Source organism: Oncorhynchus nerka, unplaced genomic scaffold (assembly GCF_034236695.1).
Source record: "Oncorhynchus nerka isolate Pitt River unplaced genomic scaffold, Oner_Uvic_2.0 unplaced_scaffold_2546, whole genome shotgun sequence".
NCBI classification, from domain to species: Eukaryota; Metazoa; Chordata; class Actinopteri; order Salmoniformes; family Salmonidae; genus Oncorhynchus; species Oncorhynchus nerka.
Window position 1 is genome coordinate 1 of NW_027038751.1, and position 18,624 is coordinate 18,624.

General features: G+C 41.2%; 1 pseudogene; it reads left to right on the plus strand.

The window, feature by feature from the left end:
* Positions 1-530: 530 nt before the first annotated feature.
* Positions 531-18,624, plus strand: part of LOC135567131 (calcium and integrin-binding family member 2-like) — a 28,239-nt pseudogene continuing 10,145 nt past the window's right edge.

Below are 18,624 nucleotides of genomic sequence, written 5' to 3' on the forward strand. Positions count from 1 at the left end.
TCAGCTCCACATCCCCATGTTAACAGCATGTTTTCAGCTCCACATCCCCATGTTAACAGCATGTTTTCAGCTCCACATCCCCATGTTAACAGCATGTTTTCAGCTCCTACACATCCCCATGTTAACAGCATGTTTTCAGCTCCACATCCCCATGTTAACAGCATGTTTTCAGCTCCACATCCCCATGTTAACAGCATGTTTTCAGCTCCTACACATCCCCATGTTAACAGCATGTTTTCAGCTCCACATCCCCATGTTAACAGCATGTTTTCAGCTCCACATCCCCATGTTAACAGCATGTTTACAGCTCCACATCCCCATGTTAACAGCATGTTTTCAGCTCCACATCCCCATGTTAACAGCATGTTTTCAGCTCCACATCCCCATGTTAACAGCATGTTTTCAGCTCCACATCCCCATGTTAACAGCATGTTTTCAGCTCCTACACATCCCCATGTTAACAGCATGTTTTCAGCTCCTACACATCCCCATGTTAACAGCATGTTTCATCTCCTACACATCCCCATGTTAACAGCATGTTTTCAGCTCCACATCCCCATGTTAACAGCATGTTTCATCTCATCCAGTAGCTTTATTCAGTAACATTGTTTGTTTTCTTACATCCAATATATTGTAGGAATGAAAGAAGTGAAAGCCAATGTGTTGATACCACTACTAATAGTCGTTATTGTCTTGTGTTCTAGGTTACATGGGCGATACCATGAGCTGGCTCCACACCTAGTACCCATGGACTACACCAACGAGCCTGATGTTACAATACCCTTAGCTCTTATAGTCAGCATGCCGGAACTAAATGTAGGTAACACGAGTAATCACACTGGTAATCAACACAAACTGGTAATCACACTAGTAATCAACACACACTGTAATCACACTGGTAATCGGACTGCTAAACAACACACACTGGTAATCAACACTGGTAATCGGACTGGTAAACAACACACACTGGTAATCAACACTGGTAAACAACACACACTAGTAATCAACACTGTTAAACAACACACACTAGTAATCAACACTGTTAAACAACACACACTAGTAATCAACACTGGTAAACAACACACACTAGTAATCAACACTGGTAAACAACACACACTAGTAATCAACACTGTTAAACAACACACACTAGTAATCAGCACTGGTAAACAACACACACTGGTAATCAACACTGTTAAACAACACACACTGTTAAACAACACACACTAGTAATCAACACTGTTAAACAACACACACTAGTAATCAGCACTGGTAAACAACACACACTGGTAATCAACACTGTTAAACAACACACACTGTTAAACAACACACACTAGTAATCAGCACTGGTAAACAACACACACTAGTAATCAGCACTGGTAAACAACACACACTGGTAATCAACACTGTTAAACAACACACACTGTTAAACAACACACACTAGTAATCAACACTGTTAAACAACACACACTAGTAATCAACACTGGTAAACAACACACACTAGTAATCAGCACTGGTAAACAACACACACTAGTAATCAGCACTGGTAAACAACACACACTAGTAATCAACACTGGTAAACAACACACACTGTTAAACAACACACACTAGTAATCAACACTGGTAAACAACACACACTAGTAATCAGCACTGGTAAACAACACACACTAGTAATCAACACTGGTAAACAACACACACTAGTAATCAGCACTGGTAAACAACACACACTAGTAATCAGCACTGGTAAACAACACACACTAGTAATCAACACTGGTAAACAACACGCACTAGTAATCAGCACTGGTAAACAACACACACTAGTAATCAGCACTGGTAAACAACACACACTAGTAATCAACACTGGTAAACAACACACACTAGTAATCAGCACTGGTAAACAACACACACTAGTAATCAACACTGTTAAACAACACACACTGTTAAACAACACACACTAGTAATCAGCACTGGTAAACAACACACACTAGTAATCAACACTGTTAAACAACACACACTAGTAATCAGCACTGGTAAACAACACACACTAGTAATCAACACTGGTAAACAACACACACTAGTAATCAGCACTGGTAAACAACACACACTAGTAATCAACACTGGTAAACAACACACACTAGTAATCAACACTGGTAAACAACACACACTAGTAATCAACACTGGTAAACAACACACACTAGTAATCAACACTGGTAAACAACACACACTAGTAATCAACACTGGTAAACAACACACACTAGTAATCAACACTGGTAAACAACACACACTAGTAATCAACACTGTTAAACAACACACACTAGTAATCAACACTGGTAATCGGACTGCTAAACAACACACACTGGTAATCAACACTGGTAATCGGACTGGTAAACAACACACACTAGTAATCAACACTGGTAAACAACACACACTAGTAATCAACACTGGTTAACAACACACACTAGTAATCAACACTGTTAAACAACACACACTAGTAATCAACACTGGTAAACAACACACACTAGTAATCAGCACTGGTAAACAACACACACTAGTAATCAACACACTCTAATCAACACACACTGGTAATCGACACACACTGGTAATCAACACAGGTAATCAACACACACTGGTAATCAACACACACTGTAATCACACTGGTAATCAACACACACTGGTAACCAACAAACACTACTAATCACACTGGTAATCAACACACACTGGTAATCAACACACACTGTTATCAACACACACTGGTAATCACACTGGTAATCAACACACACTGGTAATCACACTGGTAATCAACACACACTGTAATCAGCACACACTGGTAATCAACACTGGTAATCAGAAGGGTAATCCCAACCCACTAGTTATCAACACACACTGGTAATCAACACATACTGGTAATCAACACTGGTAATCAGAAGGGTAATCAACACACACTAGTAATCACACTGGTAATCAACACACACTGGTAAACAACACTGGTAATCAGACTGGTAATCAACACACACTGGTAATCAACACTGGTAATCAGACTGGTAATCAACACACACTGGTAATCACACTACTAATCACACTGGTAATTAACACACACTGGTAATCAACACTGGTAGTCAGACTGGTAATCAACACACACTGTTAATCAACACTGGTAGTCAGACTGGTAATCAACACACACTGGTAATCACACTACTAATCACACTGGTAATCACACTACTAATCACACTGGTAATTAACACACACTGGTAATCAACACACACTGGTAATCACACTGGTAATCAGACTGGTAATCAAACTGGTAATCAACACACACAAGTAATCAACACACACTGGTAATCACACTGGTAATCAACAAACACTACTAATCACACTGGTAATCAACACACACGGGTAATCACACTGGTAATCAACACACACTAGTAATCGACACACACTGTAATCAACACACACTGGTAATCACACTGGTAATCAACACACACTGGTAATCACACTGGTAATCAACACACACTAGTCAACACACACTGTAATCAACACTGGTAATCAGAAGGGTAATCAACACACACTGGTAATCAACACTGGTAATCAGACTGGTAATCAACACACACTGGTAATCACAGTAGTAATCACACTGGCAATCAACACACACTGGTAATCACAGTAGTACTCACACTGGTAATCAACACACACTGTAATCACACGGGTAATCAACACACACTGTAATCACACGGGTAATCAGAAGGGTAATCAACACGCACTGGTAAACAACAAACACTACTAATCACACCGGTAATCAACACACACTGGTAATCACACCGGTAATCAACACACACTGGTAATCAACACACACTGGTAATCAACACTGGTAATCAGAAGGGTAATCAACACGCACTGGTAAACAACAAACACTACTAATCACACCGGTAATCAACACACACTGGTAATCACACCGGTAATCAACACACACTGGTAATCAACACACACTGGTAATCAACACTGGTAATCAGAAGGGTAATCAACACGCACTGGTAAACAACAAACACTACTAATCACACTGGTAATCAACACACACTGTAATCACACTGGAAATCAGAGTGCTAGTCAACACACACTAGTAATCAATACACACTGTAATCACACTGGTAATCGACACACACTAGAAATCAATACACACTGTAATCACACTGGTAATCGACACACACTGGTAATCACACCGGTAATAACACTGGTAATCAACACACACTGGTAATCAACACTGGTAATCAGACTGGTAATCACACTGGTAATCACACACACTGGTAATCAACACACACTGTAATCACAATGGTAATTAGACTGGTAATCAACACACACTGGTAAATAACAGACACTGGTAATCAACACACACTGGCAATCACAATGGTAATTAGACTGGTAATCAACACACACTGGTAATCAACACACACTGGTAATCACACTGGTAATCAACACTGGTAATCACACTGGTAATCAACACACACTGGTAATCACACTGGTAATCAACACACACTGGTAATCACACTGGTAATCAGACTGGTAAATGAACACACACTGGTAATCACACTACTAACCACACTGGTAATCAACACACACTGGTAATCAACACTGGTAGTCAGACTGGTAATCAACACACACTGTTAATCAACACTGGTAATCAGAAGGGTAATCAACACACACTGGTAATCACAATGGTAATTAGACTGGTAATCAACACACACTGGTAATCACACTGGTAATCAACACACACTGTTAATCAACACTGGTAATCAGAAGGGTAATCAACACACACTGGTAATCAACACACACTGGTAATCAACACTGGTAATCAGACTGGTAATCAACAAACACCACTAATCACACTGGTAATCAACACACACTGGTAATCACACTGGGAATCAACACACACTAGTAATCAACACACACTGTTATCAACACACACTGGTAATCACACTGGTAATCAACACACACTGGTAATCACACTGGTAATCAACACACACTGTAATCAGCACACACTGGTAATCAACACTGGTAATCAGAAGGGTAATCAACCCACACTAGTTATCAACACACACTGGTAATCAACACATACTGGTAATCAACACTGGTAATCAGAAGGGTAATCAACACACACTAGTAATCACACTGGTAATCAACACACACTGGTAAACAACACTGGTAATCAGACTGGTAATCAACACACACTGGTAATCAACACTGGTAATCAGACTGGTAATCAACACACACTGGTAATCACACTACTAATCACACTGGTAATTAACACACACTGGTAATCAACACTGGTAGTCAGACTGGTAATCAACACACACTGTTAATCAACACTGGTAGTCAGACTGGTAATCAACACACACTGGTAATCACACTACTAATCACACTGGTAATCACACTACTAATCACACTGGTAATTAACACACACTGGTAATCAACACACACTGGTAATCACACTGGTAATCAGACTGGTAATCAAACTGGTAATCAACACACACAAGTAATCAACACACACTGGTAATCACACTGGTAATCAACAAACACTACTAATCACACTGGTAATCAACACACACGGGTAATCACACTGGTAATCAACAAACACTACTAATCACACTGGTAATCAACACACACGGGTAATCACACGGGTAATCAACACACACTGTAATCACACTGGTAATCAACACACACTAGTCAACACACACTGTAATCAACACTGGTAATCAGAAGGGTAATCAACACACACTGGTAATCACAGTAGTAATCACACTGGTAATCAACACACACTGTAATCACATGGGTAATCAACACACACTGTAATCACACTGGTAATCAACACACACTGTAATCACACTGGTAAACAACAAACACTACTAATCACACCGGTAATCAACACACACTGGTAATCACACCGGTAATCAACACACACTGGTAATCAACACACACTGGTAATCAACACTGGTAATCAGAAGGGTAATCAACACGCACTGGTAAACAACAAACACTACTAATCACATTAAATCAACACACTGGTAATCACACCGGTAATCAACACACACTGGTAATCAACACACACTGGTAATCAACACTGGTAATCAGAAGGGTAATCAACACGCACTGGTAAACAACAAACACTACTAATCACACTGGTAATCAACACACACTGTAATCACACTGGAAATCAGAGTGCTAGTCAACACACACTAGTAATCAATACACACTGTAATCACACTGGTAATCGACACACACTAGAAATCAATACACACTGTAATCACACTGGTAATCGACACACACTGGTAATCACACGGTAATAACACTGGTAATCAACTGGTAACACACTGGTAATCAACACTGGTAATCAGACTGGTAATCACACTGGTAATCACACACACTGGTAATCAACACACACTGTAATCACAATGGTAATTAGACTGGTAATCACACACACTGGTAAATAACAGACACTGGTAATCAACACACTGGCAATCACAATGGTAATTAGACTGGTAATCAACACACACTGGTAATCAACACACACTGGTAATCACACTGGTAATCAACACTGGTAATCACACTGGTAATCAACACACACTGGTAATCACACTGGTAATCAACACACACTGGTAATCACACTGGTAATCAGACTGGTAAATGAACACACACTGGTAATCACACTACTAACCACACTGGTAATCAACACACACTGGTAATCAACACTGGTAGTCAGACTGGTAATCAACACACTGTTAATCAACACTGGTAATCAGAAGGGTAATCAACACACACTGGTAATCACAATGGTAATTAGACTGGTAATCAACACACACTGGTAATCACACTGGTAATCAACACACACTGTTAATCAACACTGGTAATCAGAAGGGTAATCAACACACACTGGTAATCAACACACACTGGTAATCAACACTGGTAATCAGACTGGTAATCAACAAACACCACTAATCACACTGGTAATCAACACACACTGGTAATCACTGGGAATCAACACACACTAGTAATCAACACACACTGTTATCAACACACACTGGTAATCACACTGGTAATCAACACACACTGGTAATCACACTGGTAATCAACACACACTGTAATCAGCACACACTGGTAATCAACACTGGTAATCAGAAGGGTAATCAACCCACACTAGTTATCAACACACACTGTTAATCACACATACTGGTAATCAACACTGGTAATCAGAAGGGTAATCAACACACACTAGTAATCACACTGGTAATCAACACACACTGGTAAACAACACTGGTAATCAGACTGGTAATCAACACACACTGGTAATCAACACTGGTAATCAGACTGGTAATCAACACACACTGGTAATCACACTACTAATCACACTGGTAATTAACACACACTGGTAATCAACACTGGTAGTCAGACTGGTAATCAACACACACTGTTAATCAACACTGGTAGTCAGACTGGTAATCAACACACACTGGTAATCACACTACTAATCACACTGGTAATCACACTACTAATCACACTGGTAATTAACACACACTGGTAATCAACACACACTGGTAATCACACTGGTAATCAGACTGGTAATCAAACTGGTAATCAACACACACAAGTAATCAACACACACTGGTAATCACACTGGTAATCAACAAACACTACTAATCACACTGGTAATCAACACACACGGGTAATCACACTGGTAATCAACAAACACTACTAATCACACTGGTAATCAACACACACGGGTAATCACACGGGTAATCAACACACACTGTAATCACACTGGTAATCAACACACACTAGTCAACACACACTGTAATCAACACTGGTAATCAGAAGGGTAATCAACACACACTGGTAATCACAGTAGTAATCACACTGGTAATCAACACACACTGTAATCACATGGGTAATCAACACACACTGTAATCACACTGGTAATCAACACACACTGTAATCACACTGGTAAACAACAAACACTACTAATCACACCGGTAATCAACACACACTGGTAATCACACCGGTAATCAGAAGGGTAATCAACACACACTGGTAATCACACTGGTAATCAACACACACTTTAATCAACACACACTGGTAATCAACACTGGTAATCAGAAGGGTAATCAACACGCACTGGTAAACAACAAACACTACTAATCACACTGGTAATCAACACACACTGTAATCACACTGGAAATCAGAGTGCTAGTCAACACACACTAGTAATCAATACACACTGTAATCACACTGGTAATCGACACACACTAGAAATCAATACACACTGTAATCACACTGGTAATCGACACACACTGGTAATCACACTGGTAATCAGACTGGTAATCACACTGGTAATCACACTAGTAATCACACTGGTAGTCAACATACACTGGTAATCAACACACACTGGTAATCAACACTGGTAATCAACACACACTGTAATCACACTGGTAATCAACAAACGCTGGTAAACAACACTGGTAATCAGACAGGTAATCAACACACACTGGTAATCAACACTAGTAATCAGAATGGTAATCAACACACACTGGTAATCACAGTAGTAATCACACTGGTAATCAACACACACTGTAATCACATGGGTAATCAACACACACTGTAATCACACTGGTAATCAACACACACTGTAATCACACTGGTAATCACACTGGTAGTCAACATACACTGGTAATCAACACACACTGGTAATCAACACTAGTAATCAGAATGGTAATCAACACACACTGGTAATCACAGTAGTAATCACACTGGTAATCAACACACACTGTAATCACACGGGTAATCAACACACACTGTAATCACACTGGTAATCAACACTGGTAATCAACACACACTGGTAATCACACCGGTAATCAACACACACTGGTAATCAACACTGGTAATCAGAAGGGTAATCAACACGCACTGGTAAACAACAAACACCACTAATCACACTGGTAATCAATACACACTGTAATCACACTGGTAATCGACACACACTAGTAATCAATACACACTGTAATCACACTGGTAATCGACACACACTGGTAATCACACTGGTAATCACACTGGTAATCAACACACACTGTAATCAGCACACACTGGTAATCAACACTGGTAATCAGAAGGGTAATCAACCCACACTAGTTATCAACACACACTGGTAATCAACACATACTGGTAATCAACACTGGTAATCAGAAGGGTAATCAACACACACTAGTAATCACACTGGTAATCAGACTGGTAATCAACACACACTGGTAATCACACTACTAATCACACTGGTAATTAACACAGACTGGTAATCAACACTGGTAGTCAGACTGGTAATCAACACGCATTGGTAATCACACTACTAATCACACTGGTAATCAACACACACTGGTAATCACACTACTAATCACACTGGTAATCAACACACTGGTAATCCAATCAACACACTGGTAATCACACAGGTAATCAGACTGGTAATCAAACTGGTAATCAACACACACAAGTAATCAACACACACTGGTAATCACACTGGTAATCAACAAACACTACTAATCACACTGGTAATCAACACACACTGGTAATCACACTGGTAATCAACACACATGGGTAATCACACTGGTAATCAACACACACTAGTAATCGACACACACTGTAATCAACACACACTGGTAATCACACTGGTAATCAACACACACTGGTAATCACACTGGTAATCAACACACACTAGTCAACACACACTGTAATCAACACTGGTAATCAGAAGGGTAATCAACACACACTGGTAATCAACACTGGTAATCAGACTGGTAATCAACACACACTGGTAATCAACACTGGTAATCAGAATGGTAATCAACACACACTGGTAATCACAGTAGTAATCACACTGGTAATCAACACACTAGTAATCACACGGGTAATCAACACACACTGTAATCACACTGGTAATCAACACACACTGTAATCACACTGGTAATCAACACTGGTAATCAACACACACTGGTAATCAACACTGGTAGTCAGACTGGTAATCAACACACACTGTTAATCAACACTGGTAGTCAGACTGGTAATCAACACGCATTGGTAATCACACTACTAATCACACTGGTAATCAACACACACTGGTAATCACACTACTAATCACACTGGTAATCAACACACACTGGTAATCAACACACACTGGTAATCACACAGGTAATCAGACTGGTAATCAAACTGGTAATCAACACACACAAGTAATCAACACACACTGGTAATCACACTGGTAATCAACAAACACTACTAATCACACTGGTAATCAACACACACTGGTAATCACACTGGTAATCAACACACATGGGTAATCACACTGGTAATCAACACACACTAGTAATCGACACACACTGTAATCAACACACACTGGTAATCACACTGGTAATCACACACACTGGTAATCACACTGGTAATCAACACACTAGTCACACACACTGTAATCAACACTGGTAATCAGAAGGGTAATCAACACACACTGGTAATCAACACTGGTAATCAGACTGGTAATCAACACACACTGGTAATCAACACTGGTAATCAGAATGGTAATCAACACACACTGGTAATCACAGTAGTAATCACACTGGTAATCAACACACTAGTAATCACACGGGTAATCAACACACACTGTAATCACACTGGTAATCAACACACTGTAATCACACTGGTAATCAACACTGGTAATCAACACACACTGGTAATCAACACTGGTAGTCAGACTGGTAATCAACACACACTGTTAATCAACACTGGTAGTCACACTGGTAATTAACACACACTGGTAATTAACACACACTGGTAATCAACACACACTGGTAAACAACACACACTGGTAATCAACACACACTGGTAATCACACTACTAATCACACTGGTAATCAACACACACTGGTAATCAACACTGGTAATCATCAAATCAAATTTATTTATATAGCCCTTTGTACATCAGCTGATATCTCAAAGTGCTGTACAGAAACCCAGCCTAAAACCCCAAACAGCAAACAATGCAGGTGTAAAAGCACGGTGGCTAGGAAAAACTCCCTAGAAAGGCCAAACCCTAGGAAGAAACCTAGAGAGGAACCAGGCTATGTGGGGTGGCCAGTCTCTTCTGGCTGTGCGGGTAGAGATTATAACAGAACATGACCAAGATGTTCAAATGTTCATAAATGACCAGCATGGTCGAATAATAGTAGGGCAGAACAGTTGAAACTGGAGCAGCAGCACAGTCAGGTGGACTGGGGACAGCAAGGAGGTATCATGTCAGGTAGTCCTAGGGCTCAGGTCCTCCGAGAGAGAGAAAGAAAGAGAGATCAACACACACTGGTAATCACACAGGTAATCAGACTGGTAATCAAACTGGTAATCAACACACACAAGTAATCAACACACACTGGTAATCACACTGGTAATCAACAAACACTACTAATCACACTGGTAATCAACACACACTGGTAATCACACCGGTAATCAGAAGGGTAATCAACACACACTGGTAATCACACCGGTAATCAGAAGGGTAATCAACACACACTGGTAAACAACAAACACTACTAATCACACCGGTAATCAACACACACTGGTAATCAGAAGGGTAATCAACACGCACTGGTAAACAACAAACACTACTAATCACACTGGTAATCAACACACACTGTAATCACACTGGTAATCAGAGTGCTAGTCAACACACACTAGTAATCAATACACACTGTAATCACACTGGTAATCGACACACACTAGAAATCAATACACACTGTAATCACACTGGTAATCGACACACACTGGTAATCACACCGGTAATCACACTGGTAATCACACTACTAATCACACTGGTAGTCAACATACACTGGTAATCAACACACACTGGTAATCAACACTGGTAATCACACTGGTAATCACACTGGTAATCAACACACACTGTAATCAGCACACACTGGTAATCAACACTGGTAATCAGAAGGGTAATCAACCCACACTAGTTATCAACACACACTGGTAATCAACACATACTGGTAATCAACACTGGTAATCAGAAGGGTAATCAACACACACTAGTAATCACACTGGTAATCAACACACACTGGTAAACAACACTGGTAATCAGACTGGTAATCAACACACACACTGGTAATCAACACTGGTAATCAGACTGGTAATCAACACACACTGGTAATCACACTACTAATCACACTGGTAATTAACACAGACTGGTAATCAACACTGGTAGTCAGACTGGTAATCAACACACACTGTTAATCAACACTGGTAGTCAGACTGGTAATCACACTACTAATCACACTGGTAATCAACACACTGGTAATCACACTACTAATCACACTGGTAATTAACACACTGGTAATCAACACTGGTAATCAACACACACTGGTAATCACACAGGTAATCAGACTGGTAATCAAACTGGTAATCAACACACACAAGTAATCAACACACACTGGTAATCACACTGGTAATCAACAAACACTACTAATCACACTGGTAATCACACACACACTGGTAATCACACTGGTAATCAACACACATGGGTAATCACTGGTAATCAACACACACTATTAATCGACACACACTGTAATCACACACACTGGTAATCACACTGGTAATCACACACACTGGTAATCACACTGGTAATCAACACACTGTAATCAACACTGGTAATCAGAAGGGTAATCAACACACACTGGTAATCAACACTGGTAATCAACACACACTGGTAATCACAGTAGTAATCACACTGGCAATCAACACACACTGGTAATCACAGTAGTAATCACTGGTAATCAACACACTAGTGATCACACGGGTAATCAGCACACACTGTAATCCACACTGGTAATCAACACACACTGTAATCACACTGGTAATCAACACTGGTAATCAACACTGGTAGTCAGACTGGTAATCAACACACACTCTTAATCAACACTGGTAGTCAGACTGGTAATCAACACACACTGGTAATCACACTACTAATCACACTGGTAATCAACACACACTGGTAATCAACACTGGTAATCATCAAATCAAATTTATTTATATAGCCCTTTGTACATCAGCTGATATCTCAAAGTGCTGTACAGAAACCCAACCTAAAACCCCAAACAGCAAACAATGCAGGTGTAAAAGCACGGTGGCTAGGAAAAACTCCCTAGAAAGGCCAAAACCTAGGAAGAAACCTAGAGAGGAACCAGGCTATGTGGGGTGGCCAGTCCTCTTCTGGCTGTGCCGGGTAGAGATTATAACAGAACATGACCAAGATGTTCAAATGTTCATAAATGACCAGCATGGTCGAATAATAGTAGGGCAGAACAGTTGAAACTGGAGCAGCAGCACAGTCAGGTGGACTGGGGACAGCAAGGAGTCATCATGTCAGGTAGTCCTGGGGCACGGTCCTAGGGCTCAGGTCCTCCGAGAGAGAGAAAGAAAGAGAGATCAACACACACTGGTAATCACACAGGTAATCAGACTGGTAATTAAACTGGTAATCAACACACACAAGTAATCAACACACACTGGTAATCACACTGGTAATCAACAAACACTACTAATCACACTGGTAATCAACACACACTGGTAATCAGAAGGGTAATCAACACACACTGGTAATCACACTGGTAATCAACAAACACTACTAATCACACTGGTAATCAACAAACACTACTAATCACACTGGTAATCAGAAGGGTAATCAACACACACTGGTAATCACACTGGTAATCAACAAACACTACTAATCACACTGGTAAACAACAAACACTACTAATCACACCGGTAATCAACACACACTGGTAATCACACCGGTAATCAACACACACTGGTAATCACACCGGTAATCAGAAGGGTAATCAACACACACTAGTAATCATCACACACTGGTAATCACACTGTAATCACACGGGTAATCAACACACACTGTAATCACACTGGTAATCAACACACACTGTAATCACACTGGTAATCAACACTGGTAATCAACACACACTGGTAATCACACCGGTAATCAACACACACTGGTAAACAACAAACACTACTAATCACACTGGTAATCAATACACACTGTAATCACACTGGTAATCGACACACACTAGTAATCAACAAACACTACTAATCACACTGGTAATCAACACACACTACTAACCACACTGGTAATCAACACACTCTAATCAACACACACTGGTAATCAACACACACTACTAATCACACTGGTAATCAACACACACTGGTAATCAACACACTACTAATCACACTGGTAATCAACAAACACTGGAAAGTGTGTGCCCTCAGGCTTGGAGGGAAGCTAAAGTCATTCCGCTACCTCCCTAAATTGTATCAGCATATCGATTGCGCAACCAGGGCTGGAAAAACCTTGGATCATTGTTACTCTAACTTCCGCGACGCATAAAAGGACCTGCCCCGCCCTCCTTTCGGAAAAGCTGACCACAACTCCATTTTGTTGATCCCTGCCTACAGACAGAAACTAAAACAAGAAGCTCCCACGCTGAGGTCTGTCCAACGCTGGTCCGACCAAGCTGATTCCACACTCCAAGACTGCTTCCATCACGTGGACTGGGATATGTTTCGTATTGCGTCAGATAACAACATTGACGAATACGCTGATTCGGTGTGCGAGTTGATTAGAACGTGCGTTGAAGATGTCGTTCCCATAGCAACGATTAAAACATTCCCTAACCAGAAACCGTGGATTGATGGCAGCATTCGCGTGAAACTGAAAGCGCGAACCACTGCTTTTAATCAGGGCAAGGTGACTGGTAACATGACCAATACAAACAGTGCAGCTATTCCCTCCGCAAGGCTATCAAAACAAGCTAGCGTCAGTATAGAGACAAAGTAGAATCTCAATTCAATTCCCAGCGGCTCCAGACACAAGAGGTATGTGGCAGGGTCTACAGTCAATCACGGACTACAGAAGAAATCCAGCCCAGTCACGGACCAGGATGTCACTCCCAGGCAGACTAAATAACTTTTGCCGCTTTGAGGACAATACAGTGCCACTGACACGGCCTGCAACGAAAACATGCGGACTCGCCTTCACTGCAGCCGAGGTGAGTAAAACATTTAAACGTGTTAACCCTCGCAAGGCAGCAGGCCCAGGCATCCCCAGCCACGCCCTCAGAGCATGCGCAGACCAGCTGGCGGTGTGTTTACGGACATATTCAATCAATCCCTATACCAGTCTGCTGTTCCCACATGCTTCAAGAGGGCCACCATTGTTCCTGTTCCCAAGAAAGCTAAGGTAACTGAGCTAAACAACTACCGCCCATAGCACTCACTTCCGTCAACATGAAGTGCTGAGACTAGTCAAGGACCATATCACCTCCACCCTACCTGACACCCTAGACCCACTCCAATTTGCTTACCGCCCAAATAGGTCCACAGACGATGCAATCTCAACCACACTGCACACTGCCCTAACCCATCTGGACAAGAGGAATACCTATGTGAGAATGCTGTTCATCGACTACAGCTCGCATTCAACACCATAGTACCCTCCAAGCTCGTCATCAAGCTCGAGACCCTGGGTCTCGACCCCCGCCCCTGTGCAACTGGGTACTGGACTTCCTGGACGGGCGCCCCAGGTGGTGAGGGTAGGCAACAACATCTCCACCCCGCTGATCCTCAACACTGGGGGCCCCACAAGAGTGCGTTCTGAGCCCTCTCCTGTACTCCCTGTTCACCCACGACTGCGTGGCCACGCACGCCTCCAACTCAATCATCAAGTTTGCGGACGACACAACAGTGGTAGGCTTGATTACCAACAACGGCCGAGACGGCCTACAGGGAGGAGGTGAGGGCCCTCGGAGTGTGGTGTCAGGAAAATAACCTCACACTCAACGTCAACATAACTAAGGAGATGATTGTGGACTTCAGGAAACAGCAGAGGGAACACCCCCTATCCACATCGATGGAACAGTAGTGGAGAGGGTAGTAAGTTTAATTTCCTCGCATACATCACAGACAAACTGAATTGGTCCACTCACACAGACAGCATCGTGAAAAGGCGCAGCAGCGCCTCTTCAACCTCAGGGCTGAAGAAATTCGGCTTGTCACCAAAAGCACTCACAAACTTCTACAGATGCACAATCGAGAGCATCCTGGCGGGCTGTATCACCGCCTGGTACGGCAACTGCTCCGCCCACAACCGTAAGGCTCTCAGAGGGTAGTGAGGTCTGCGCAACCCATCACCGGAGGCAAACTACCTGCCCTCCAGGACACCTACACCACCCGATGTTACAGGAAGGCCATAAAGATCATCAAGGACAACAACCACCCGAGCCACTGCCTGTTCACCCCGCTATCATCCAGAAGGCGAGGTCAGTACAGGTGCATCAAAGCTGGGACCGAGAGACTGAAAAACAGCTTCTATCTCAAGGCCATCAGACTGTTAAACAGCCACCACTAACATTGAGTGGCTGCTGCCAACACACTGACTCAACTCCAGCCACTTTAATAATGGGAATTAATGGGAAATTATGTAAAATATATCACTAGCCACTTTAAACAATGCTACCTAATATAATGTTTACATACCCTATATTATTAATCTCATATGTATACGTATATATTGTACTCTATATCATCTACTGTATCCTTATGTAATACATGTATCACTAGCCACTTTAACTCTGCCACTTTGTTTACATACTCATCTCATATGTATATACTGTACTCGATACCATCTACTGTATCTTGCCTATGCTGCTCTGTACCATCACTCATTCATATATCTTTATGTACATATTCTTTATCCCCTTACACTGTGTATAAGACAGTCGTTTTGGAATTGTTAGTTAGATTACTTGTTGGTTATTACTGCATTGTCGGAACTAGAAGCACAAGCATTTCACTACACTCGCATTAACATCTGCTAACCACGTGTATGTGACAAATAACATTTGATTTGATTTGATTTACCTAAGAATAGTAAAGCCCCCTTTACTGGCTCAAATAGCCGACCAATCAGCCAGTTACCAACCCTTAGTAAATGTTGGGGAACAGGTGTGCTTGACCAGATACAATGCTCTCTCACAGTAAACAAATTAACAGATTTTTGGCACTTTTTTATAGGGAAGGGCATTCAACATGTACGGTACTTAAACAAATGACTGATGATTGGCTGAGAGAAATTGATGATAAAATGATTGTGTTAGACGTCAGTGCAGCTTATGTATTTATCGATCATAGTCTGGAAAAAACGTATGTGTTATGGCTTTACACCCCCTGCTATAATGTGTTCTGTCTAACAGAACACAGAGGTTGTTCTTTAAAGGAAGCCTCTCCAACATAATCCAGGTAGAATCTGGAATTCCCCAGGGCAGCTGTCTAGGCCCCTCTTTCTTTTTTCAAGCTTTACTAATGATCTGCCACTTGTTCTGAATAAAGCCTGTGTGTATATACTGTGTGTATATACTGTGCGTACAGTATATGTTTTGACCGGGACAGTTTACAATCTAAGGTAAAGCCAAGTAATTTAGTCTCCTCAACTTGTTCAAGAGCCACACCATTCATTACCAGATTCAGCTGAGGTCTAGAATTTAGGGAACAACTTGTACCAAATACAATGTTCTTAGTTTTAGAGATGTTCAGGACCAGTTTATTGCTGGCCACACCTTCCAAAACTGACTGCAACTCCTTGTTAAGGATTAGCCCTTTTTTTCAATTTTCGCCTAAAATGACATACCCAAATCTAACTGCCTGTAGCTCAGGACCTGAAGCAAGGATATGCATATTCTTGGTACCATTTCAAATGAAACACTTTGAAGTTTATGGACATGTGAAAGGAATGTAGTAGAATATAACACAATAGATCTGGAAAAAGATAATACAAAGAAAAATCCAACCATTCTTTTATTTTTTTTGTACCATCATCCTTGAAATGCAAGAGAAAGGCCATAATGTATTATTCCAGCCCAGGTGCAATTTAGATTTTGGCCACTAGATGGCAGCAGTGTGTGTGCAAAGTTTTAGACTGATCCAATGAACCATTGTATTTCTGTTCAAAATGTTGTATCAAGACTGCCCAAATGTGCCTAATTAGTTTTTAAATAACTTTTCATGTTCAAATTTGTGCACTCTCCTCAAACAATAGCCTTGTCCTCGTGGTATTTAAGCTTTCTGCCAATATCAGATATGTCTATGTCCTGGGAAATGATCTTGTTACTTACAACCTCATGCTAATCGCATTAGCCTACGTTAGCTCAACCGTCCCGTGGAAGGAATACCGATCCCGAAGAAGTTTTAAGGGTTTCAGTGACTTCATTAGCTGTGGTTGCTGACCCGCATATTGTTGAATAATCAGCATACATAAATCAAATCAAATCAAATCAAATTTTATTTGTCACATACACATGGTTAGCAGATGTTAATGCGAGTGTAGCGAAATGCTTGTGCTTCTAGTTCCGACAATGCAGTGATAACCAACAAGTAATCTAACTAACAATTCTAAAACTACTGTCTTATACACAGTGTAAGGGGATAAAGAATATGTACATAAGGATATATGAGTGAGTGATGGTACAGAGCAGCATACAGTAGATGGTAT